The sequence below is a fragment of the Haematobia irritans genome, chromosome 2 (genome assembly GCF_050003625.1).
Source record: "Haematobia irritans isolate KBUSLIRL chromosome 2, ASM5000362v1, whole genome shotgun sequence".
Classification (NCBI taxonomy): Eukaryota; Metazoa; Arthropoda; class Insecta; order Diptera; family Muscidae; genus Haematobia; species Haematobia irritans.
The window spans coordinates 175,730,442-175,741,675 of NC_134398.1; positions in this window are offsets into that span (position 1 = coordinate 175,730,442).

The window sequence follows — 11,234 nt, forward strand, 5'->3', positions numbered from 1 at the left end:
TGCTGAAGAGTTCTCGCTATATTTTCAGTGCAATATTTTTTTATTTTTTTTTTCACTGATCCAAAGGATACATAAGGTTTTGAGTGTTCTATGTATGGGACAGTTAATGGGTGTATATGTATATGTATGCGTGGGTGTGTGTGTGTGTTTTTTTTTTGTGAGTATATATAAGAAAAGAAAATATATGGGCTGACCGATATTTCTTTTCAACTTTCACTATGTCAATAGCCTTTCTTTATTCAAGTGCTGGCATTTTTATTACTGATGACTTCGCCACTTAGCTGGGAGTAGTTTCCAAATTGATGTCTGATTTACTTGCATACAGGCTCTGGGCCAAGCTTTTATTTCAAGATTTGTATATTGTAAATTTAATTAAAAAATTTTATTGAATCTTCGAGCCATGTAAACAATCCTGTTTCTATAGCTCAGAAAATTCAGCTCTCAAGAGCCATTTTTGTATCCACAAAGCAAACTGTCTCGAATCCTATAAGGCCTCTAAGTAGTGTACGTCACGAGCAGTGTTGCCAGTATTGGGGATTTTCCCCCAAATTGGGGATATTTTTTCGTGTATGGGGACGAAATTTTTGAGTTGGAGACTTGGGGATTTGATGGGGAATTTCCATAAATTTAGGGATTTTTGTGGGGACGTTTTTGTGAAATCGGTTTAATCTGTTTTAACAAAATGTTTCTTCTATAGAAAATTTTGTCAAAATTTTATTTCTATAGAAAATTTTGTCAAAATTTTATTTCTATAGAAAATTTTGTCAAAACTTTTTTTCTATTGAAAATTTTGTCAAAATTTTATTTCTATAGAAAATTTTGTCAAAATTTTTTTTTTTTTTTTTTTGTAGAAAATTTTGTAAATTTTTTTTCTGTAGAAAGTTTTGTCAAAATTTTATTTTTATAGTAAATTTTGTCAAAATTTTATTTCTATAGAAAATTTTGTCAAAATTTTATTTCTATAGAAAATTTTGTCAAAATTTTATTTCTATAGAAAATTTTGTCAAAATTTTATCAATATTTTATCAAAATGTTGGTTTAATAGACAATTTTGTCAAAATTTCATTGCTATAGAAAATTTTGTCAAAATTTTATTTCTACAGAAAATTTTGTCAAAATTTTATTTTTGTAGAAAATTTTGTCAAAAATTTTTTTTTTAATAGACAATTTTGTCAACATTTTATTTCTATAGAAAATTTTGTCAAAATTTTATTTCTATGGAAAATTTTGTCAAATTTTTATTTGTATAGAAAATTTTGCCAAAAATGTTATTTCTGTAGAAAATTTTGTCAAAATTTTATTTCTATAGAAAGTTTTGTCAAAATTTTATTTCTATAGAAAATTTTGTCAAAATTTTATTTTTGTAGAAAATTTTGTAAATTTTTTTTTCTGTAGAAAGTTTTGTCAAAATTTTATTTTTATAGTAAATTTTGTCAAAATTTTATTTCTATAGAAAATTTTGTCAAAATTTTATTTCTATAGAAAATTTTGTCAAAATTTTATCAAAATGTTGGTTTAATAGACAATTTTGTCAAAATTTCATTGCTATAGAAAATTTTGTCAAAATTTTATTTCTACAGAAAATTTTGTCAAAATTTTATTTTTGTAGAAAATTTTATCAAAAAAATTTTTTTAATAGAGAAAATTTTCCATAGAAATAAAATTTTAACAAAAACTTCCATAGAAATAAAATTTTAACAAAATTGTCAATATAAATAATATTTGCTATACAAATAAAATTTTAGTAAAAAATTCTAAAGAGATAAAATTTTGACCAAATAAAACCGAATTGATATCAAGATAACATTTTTTTAGATATTGTTTGTCAAAATTTTTTTTTGAAAATAGAAACAAGATACAAAAAAATATTAACAAAATTTTCAATAGAAATAAAATTTTAACAAAAATTCAATAGAAATAAAATTTTAATAAAATCTTCTATAGAAATAAAATTTTGACAAAATAAAGCCAGTCCGAATTGATATCAGGCTAAGACATTTTTTTAAATTTTATTTCAATAGCAAATTTTGTCAAATTAAATTTTTAAAAAAATAATAGAAATAGAAATAAAATTTAAAAAAAAAATCCATAGAAGTAAACTTTTTACAAAATTTTTTGTAGAAATAAAATGTTGACAAATCTTCCTATAAAAATAAAATGTTGATACAATTTTCTATAGAAATACAATTTCTATACAATTTTCTATAGAAATAAATTTTTTTTATAAAATTTTCTATTGAAAAAAAAAATGAAAAAAATTTTCTATTGAAAAAAAATTTTGATAAAATTTTTTAAAAAAATAAAATTTTGATAAAATTATCTATAGAAATAAAATTGTAACAAAATTTTTAACAGAAATAAAATTTTAATTAAATTTTCTATAGAAATAAAAATTTAAAACATAATTTCTGTAGAAATAAAATTTTGATAAAATTTGCTATTGGCAATAAGAAAAATTGATAAATTTTTCTAAAATTTTGATAAAATTTTCTATAGAAATAAAATGTTGCTAATATTTTCTATAGAAATAAAAGTTTGACAAAATGAAATGTTTTTGTTTGGTAAAATTTTCTCCAAATGTTGTTGGGCATCTGAGAAGTACCTCTTAGTTGGGGAGGAATATTTTGTGATCTACCAAAACATCAAAAATTCTAAAACCAGCCCGAATTGATATCAAGATAAGATAATTTTTTTTTATATTATTTGTCAAACATTTTATTTTTAAAAATAAAAATAAAATTTTAACAAAATTTTCAATAGAAATAAAATTTTAACAAAAATTCAATAGAAATAAAATGTTGATAAAATCTTCTATAGAAATAAAATTTAACAAAATAAAGCCAGTCCGAATTGATATCAGGCTAACATATTTTTTTTTTAACTTTATTTGTATAGAAAATTTTGTCAATTTTAATTTTTAAAAAATTAATAGAAATAGAAATAAAATTAAAAAAACGTTTCCATAGAAGTAAACTTTTTAAAAAATTTTCTATAGAAATAAAATGTTGACAAATCTTCCTATAAAAATAAAATGTTGATACAATTTTCTATAGAAATACAATTTCTATACAATTTTCTATAGAAATAAAATTTTGATAAAATTTTCTATTGAAAAAAAAATGAAAAAAATTTTCTATTGAAATAAAATTTTGATAAAATTTTTTAAAGAAATAAAATTTTGACAACATTTTCTATAGAAATAAAATTGTAACAAAATTTTTAACAGAAATAAAATTTTGATTAAATTTTCTATAGAAATAAAAATTTAAAACATAATTTCTGTAGCAATAAAATTTTGATAAAATTTGATATTGGAAATACAAAAATTTTCTAAAATTTTCTAAAATGTTGATAAAATTTTTAATAGAAATAAAAGTTTGACAAATTTTTCTAAAGAAATAAAATTTTGATTATATTTTCTATAGAAATAAAAGTTTGACAAAATGAAATGTTTTTGTTTGTTAAAATTTTCTACAAATGTTGTTGGGCGTCTTAGAAGTTCCTCTTAGTTGGGAATATTTTGTGATCTACCAAAACATCAAGAATTCTACCAATCTACCAAAGGTAATAAATCTACCATTTTTGGTAGAATGCTACTAATGGCAATTTTTGGTCCTGGGACATTTTGGAGAGTAAGGTTAACCCTAAAATATACCAAAGTTTCTCAAGACAGCGCTCCGCCGGAAATGAACCAAATTACCGCAGAACCCCTTTCGTGCAGCGTGTGATAGTTTTGCCGGCCATTTTAAGGCCATAATTTATGACAAAGGTAGCCAATACGCACAACTCTAAACTGATACCAAAATTTTATGTTTTTTCTCAAGCCGTTGGACCTTTTTGCTTGGGGCATTTAGGAGAGTAAGGTTGGCACTAAAAAATACCAAAATGTCGATCATCTCCTCAAAATATCGAAAAGCCACTTTCGTACAGCGTGTGATGCCTTTGTTCGTCATTTTAAAGGCATAATTCGTGCCAAATGTAGACATTTCGACCAACTCAAAACTGATTCTAAAATTTTATGTTATTTTCGACATTTATTTTTGAACAATAAAATGTTATCAAAAAATTTTTTTTCTAATGAAAATTTTGTTAAAATTGTATTTTTATTTATTTTGAAAATTTTCTATAGAAATAAAATTTTGACGATATAATAATCCTTTCCAAACCTACCAAAAACACCCATCAAACTCTTCCTAGCCGTCATTTCGGCACGTTTACAGCGTTTCCACCAAGTCCGTTGTAAACAGACATTATCCTAAGAGGTCGCCAGTACAAACCGCTTCCATGTGTTCTTCTACTAAACATCAAAGTTCTGAGTGCATTCAATACAGATTCTTCTCATATTCATCAAAATTTAAAAGGACACCCACTAGAATTTCTTCATCTGAGTTTGTATCCACATACAATAATATCATTTAATTGCTTTAAACTCTGTCTTCTTTCAATATCTTGACCTTTTGACCTAGAAACTTTCCAAGACATTATTCTTATATGGATATATAGATATGGTTTATACCCTTAAAGGAAGCCTTGTAAGTGTGGGACAAAATTTTATATTTAAAATAACAAAAAAAAATTTAGCAATTTTTTTTTCTCCAACCACTAAACATCCTACATAGAATATCCAACACAACAAAAAAATATCTTTACAACCAGAAGTAAGGCCGGCATTTTTGTTTGAACCTCATCGTCATCATCATCATCGAACATGACCGCTAAAAGTACATAAACGCAATTAACCAAAAGTAATAACAAATATGAACAAATAATTTACCAAATGAATGAACCCAAATACCTTTATGGCCAAGAGTCACCAATAATAACCAGCCAACACCAAAAACACTGCTAATCAAACAAAAAAGGCCCCAAAGAGTTTCCGATGTGTGTGGGGGAAAACTTAAAAAGACCCGATTGTAATGTTGGCTGGTTTACATGACAATGTCCATGATGATGATGATGATGGCTTCGTTTAAATTATTTGTTGCTGCTGTTGCGGTTGTTTGTTTTCTGCCAAATGAGTATCTCATATTCGTTGTCGTTTTTTTTTGAATGTAAACAGTGAGTGTCAGTTGTTAATAATGTAACTAAGAACAGTGATTATTATAAAGTTCAGAAAAATCTTAATATTAAATAAAATTTTGACAAAATTTTCTCTAGAAATAAAATTTTTTTAAAATTTTCTACAGAAATAAAATTTTAACACTATTTTCTATGCAAAATAATTTTTTTTATATAAATAAAACTTTAAGAAAATTGTCTAAAGAAAACAATTTTAACAAAATTTCCTATAGAAAAGACATCTGGAAAAATGTTCCTATAGAAATAAAACTGAGAAAAAATTTCATATAGAAAAAAATTTGACAAAATTTTCTAGAGAAATAAAATTATGTCAAAATTTTCGATAGAAATAAAATATTGGAAATTTCAAAAGAACATTTTGAAAAATTTTCTATAGAAATAACAATTTGAAAAAATATTCTATAGAAATAAAATTTTGACAATATGTTTTATAAAATTAAAATTTTGACAAAATTGTCTATGGAAATAAAATTTTGACCAAATTGCCTATACTAACGAAATTTTAACAAATTTTTCTAAAGAAATTAAATTGGGCAAAAATTCTTATTGGGAGGAAAATTTGAAAAAAAAAAGAAATATTGAAATGAAATTTTGAAAAAATTTCCTATAGATATATTTTTCTATTTTCTATAGATAATTTTCTATAGAAATAAAATTTTGTTGTTGTTTTTTTTTTATTTCAGCTTTAAACCATGCATTGACTAAACTACAAGTGTAGCTTAACCAACAGAGGAAAAGAATGTTTGGCAAATTTATTTGGGCAAAGCCCTATAGACTGCAAGCTGGTTGGATGGACGCACGTTTCGGAATTACCACATTCCTCATCAGCATCCTCTAATTGCAGCAAAACTATCAACCAATTATCAGAATAAATTCAGGCAGTTCACTAAACCCAAATACGGAATTAAAATTTTGACAAAATTGCCTATACTAATGAAATTTTACCAAATTTTTCTAAAGAAATTAAATTTGGCAAACATTCTTATTGGGATGAAAATTTGAAAAAAAAAAATTATTGAAATGAAATTTTGACAAAATTTTTCAATAGAACTAAAAAAATTTTTACAAAATTTCCTATAAAAATAAAATGTTGACAAAATTTTCTATAAAACCAAAATTTTGGCAAAATTGTCTTTGGAAATAAAATTTTGACAAAATTTCGTACAGAAATGAAACTTTGACAAAATTTTATATAGAAATGAAATTTTGATAAAATTTTCTATAGAAATGAAATTTTGACAAAATTTCGTACAGAAATGAAACTTTGACAAAATTTTTTGTAGCTATAAAATTTTGAAAAAAAAAATCTATAGAAATAACATTTTGGGGAAAAAAATTTAATAGTAAAATTTTGACAAAAAAAAACCTATTAGAAAAAATTTTTGGCAAAATTTTCAATACAAATAAAATTTTGACAAAATTTTCTATAGAAACTAAATTTAGCAAAATTTTCTTTAGAAAGATCCTATTATAAAAAATTTCTGACAAATTTTTCTATAGAAATAAAAGTTTGACAAAATTTTCTATAGAAGTAAAATTTTGCAAAGTTTTCTATAGAAATAAAACTTTGACAAAATTTTCTATAGAAAGAGAATTTTGACAAAATTTTCTATAGAAAGAGAATTTTGACAAAATTTTCTATAGAAATAAAATTTTGACAAAATTTTCTATAGAAATAAAATTTTGACAAAATTTTCTATAGAAATAAAATTTTGACAAAATTTTCTATGGAAATAAAATATTGACAAAATTTTCTATAGAAATAAAATTTTGACAAAATTTTCTATAGAAATAAAATTTTGACAAAATTTTCTATAGAAATAAAATTTTGACAAAATTTTCTATAGAAATAAAATTTTGACAAAATTTCTTTTGAATAAAATTTTGACAGAATTTCCCATAGAATGAGAATTTTGACAAAATTTTCTATAGAAATAGAATTTTGACAAAATGTTCTACTTAAATGAAATTTTGACAAGATTTTCTATAAAAATAAAATTTTGACAAAATTGTCTATAAATATAAAATTTTGATTAAATTTTATAGAGAATTGAAATTTGGAAAAAATTTTCTATAGAAATAAAATTTTGGTATAGAAATGAAATTTTGACAAAATTTCGTATAGAAATGAAACGTTGACAACAGTTTTTTATAGCTATAAAATTTTGAAAATAAAATTTCTATAGAAATAACATTTTGGAGAAAAAAATTTAAGAGTAAAATTTTGCAAAAATTTTCTACAGAAGAAACATTTTGACAACAAAAATCATATTAAAAAAAAATTTGACAAAATTTTCAATACAAATAAAATTTTGACAAAATTTTATATAGAAACGAAATTTATCAAAATTTTCTTTAGAAAAGAAATATTGACCAAATTTTCTATAGAAATGAAATTTTGACAAAATTTTCTATAGAAATAAAATTTTGATAAAACTTTCTATAGAAATAAAATTTTGACAAAATTGTTTATAGAAATAAAATTTTGAAAAAACTTTTTATAGAAATAAAATGTTGACAAAATTTTCTATAGAATCAAAATTTTGACAAAATTCCCAAAAGAAATAAAATTTTCACAAAATTTACAAAAGACCTATAGAAAAGAAGTTTTGGAAAAATTCCTATAGAAATTAAATTTTTGGCAAAATTTCCTTAGAAATAAAATTTGGAAAAATTTTTCTATAGAAAAATTGTGAGAAAATTTTCTATAGACTTAAAAATTAGAATAAACTTTCTATAGAAATAAAACTTTTACAAAATTTTCTATAGAAATAAAATTTTGACAAAATTTGCTATAGAATTAAAATTTTGACAAAATTTCTAAAAGAAATAAAATTTTCAAAAATTTTACAAAAGACCTATAGAAAAGAAATTTTGGCAAAATTCCTATAGAAATTAAATTTTTGGTAAAATTTCTTTAGAAATAAAATTTGGACAAATTTTTCTATAGAAAAATTTTGAGAAAATTTTCTTTAGACTTAAAATTTAGAATAATCTTTCTATAGAAATAAAATTTTTACAAAATTTTCTATAGAAATGGAATTTTGACAAAATTTTCTATAGAATTAAAATTTTGACAAAATTTCCAAAAGAAATAAAATTTTCACAAAATTTACAAAAGACCTATAGAAAAGAAATTTTGGCAAAATTCCTATAGAAATTAAATTTTTGGCAAAATTTCCTTAGAAATAAAATTTGGACAAATTTTTCTATAGAAAAATTTTGAGAAAATTTTCTATTGACTTAAAATTTAGAATAAAATTCCTATAGAAATAAAATTTTTACAAAATTTTCTATAGAAATGGAATTTTGACAAAATTTTCTATAGAATTAAAATTTTGACAAAATTTCCAAAAGAAATAAAATTTTGAGAAAAATTTACAAAAGACCTATAGAAAAGAAATTTTGGCATAATTGCTATAGAAATTACATTTTTGGCAAAATTTCCTATAGAAATAAAATTTGGACAAATTTTTCTATAGAAAAATTTTGAGAAAATTTTCCATTGACTTAAAATTTAGAATAAACTTTCTATAGAAATAAAATTTTTACAAAATTTTCTATAGAAATGGAATTTTGACAAAATTTTCTATAGAATTAAAATTTTGACAAAATTTACAAAAGACCTATAGAAAAGAAATTTTGGCATAATTGCTATAGAAATTAAATTTTTGGCAACATTTCCTATAGAAATAGAATTTGGACAAATTTGTCTATAGAAATGAAATTTTGAGAAAACTTTCTATAGAAATAAAATTTTGACAAAATTTTCTATAGAAATGGAATTTTGACAAAATTTTCTATAGAATTAAAATTTTGACAAAATTTCCAAAAGAAATAAAATTTTGACAAAATTTACTTACAAAAGACCTATAGAAAAGAAATTTTGGCAAAATTCCTATAGAAATTAAATTTTTGGCAAAATTTCCTATAGAAATAAAATTTAGACAAATTTGTCTATATAAAAATGAATTTTTGAAAAAATTTTCTATAGAAATGCAATTTTGACAAAATTTCCTATAGAAATGAAATTTTGAAAAAATTTTCTATAGAAATGCAATTTTGACAAAATATCCTAAAGAAATGATTCGATAGAAATAAAATTTTGACAAAATTTTCGATAGAAAGAGAATTTTGACAAAATTTTCTATAGAAATAAAATTTTGACAAAATTTTTTATGGAAATAAAATTTTGACAAAATTTTCTATAGAAATATAATTTTTTAATTTTCTATATAAATAAAACTTTCTGTAGAAATAAAATTTTTACAAAATTTTCCATAGAATGAGAAGTTTGACAAAATTTTCTATAGAAAATTTCTATAGAAATGAAATTTTGACAAAATTTTCTATAGAATTAAAATTTTGACAAAATTTCCAAAAGAAATAAAATTTTGACAAAATTTACAAAAGAAATAAAATTTTGACAAAATTTACAAAAGACATATAGAAAAGAAACTTTGGAAAAATTCCTATAGAAATTAAATTTTTGGCAAAATTTCCTATAGAAATAAAATTTAGACAAATTTTTCTATATAAAAATGAAATTTTGACAAAATTTCCTATAGAAATGAAATTTTGACAAAATTTCCTATAGAAATGCAATTTTGACAAAATTTCCTATATAAATGAAATTTTGACAAAATTTCCTATAGAAATGAAATTTTGATAAAATTTTCTATAGAAATGAAATATTTTCAATATTACCTACAGAAATGAAATTTTGACAAAATTTCCTATAGAAATAATATTTTAACAATTTTTTTTTTTCTAAAATTAAATATTGAGAAGATTTTCTGTCAAAAAAAAAATTTTGTTGCTTGCAAGATTCAGTTGAGTTTGTGGCTGTACCACTGTTGTCGGCAGCTTTCATTGTTTGAATTACCACCACCAAAGTCGTGCCTAGCCTAATGATAAAGTTTAGAAGGAGTATGGCATGGATCCAATCGCCACACCAATAAAGAGATGAAGATGACGTTAGCTTCCAACTTAAATAGGAAAATGAAGACAAAAAAAAAGTAACCGACATCAAACAAAAAATATACCCTCACACGGCAACGATCATCTTTGTGCCAATGGATGATTGTCTCTCGGCCCGAAGGCTTTTTGGTGTTGTATGAAGATCATTGTAATGATCTGCTCCTTCTTTGTATACTGGGCATAAATGTGATGCGAGAGTGTATAATGTACGATTTGTTGTCATAGTTCTGTTTGTTAGCAGTTATGTTGTTTCTTGTCTATTTGATGATGAGAAGCTACAGCAGGCAAAAAAAAACATGAGAAAATAACATGATCGGGAAGCTTGATGATTTTGTAAATATTTAAACAGACAACGACAGGCATTCATTAGACTGACCAGCACAACTGGAAAAAGGGAAGGAATTCTGAGTTGATTAAAAAATAGAGGATAATCAAAACATATAGAGAACAAAATCTTAATATAAGTTAAATTTAAAGTTATATTTAAAATCAAAATTAATAAAAACTACAATTAACAAAAATGGAAAGTCTAAAGTCGGGCGTGGCCGACTATATTATACCCTGCAGCACTTTGTAGATCCACATTTTCCATACCATATCAAATCCGTCCAGTGTATTGGGTGCTATATATATAAAGGTTTCTGTTCCCCTATACATATATTTAAATCTGACCCGATCTGGACAAAATTTGTTAGAGTTCTACAAAATTTATAGACTTTAACATTAAGTCGGTTAATGCCCGGAGTGGAACACAAGTTAGTAAAACACATGTAAATCTGAACCACTTTTGAGGCAAGTTCGCTAAAGACTATTAATGATTTATCGGTCGATAGATATGTATTACCAGTATAGGCAAATCGGAGTACTTTTTACAAGTTTTAGAGTCAAGGATTTTGTAAGGAAAATGTGGGTATTTTGGCCATTTTTTCCCAAAGCAGAAAAACGTATATATGGAAGCTATATCGAAATCGGAACCGATTTCACCCAAAATTGACATGCATGGTAATTATGTTAATTCTACACCCTGGGTAACATTTCACGTAAAACGGATTACATTTTTTACCTATATTTGGGAGCTATATCTTAATCTGAACCGATTTCTTCCAAAAACAATAGGGTTCTAGTCTGACACTTGTAGTTTAGTCAATACATGGTTTTAAGCACGCCCAAAAACA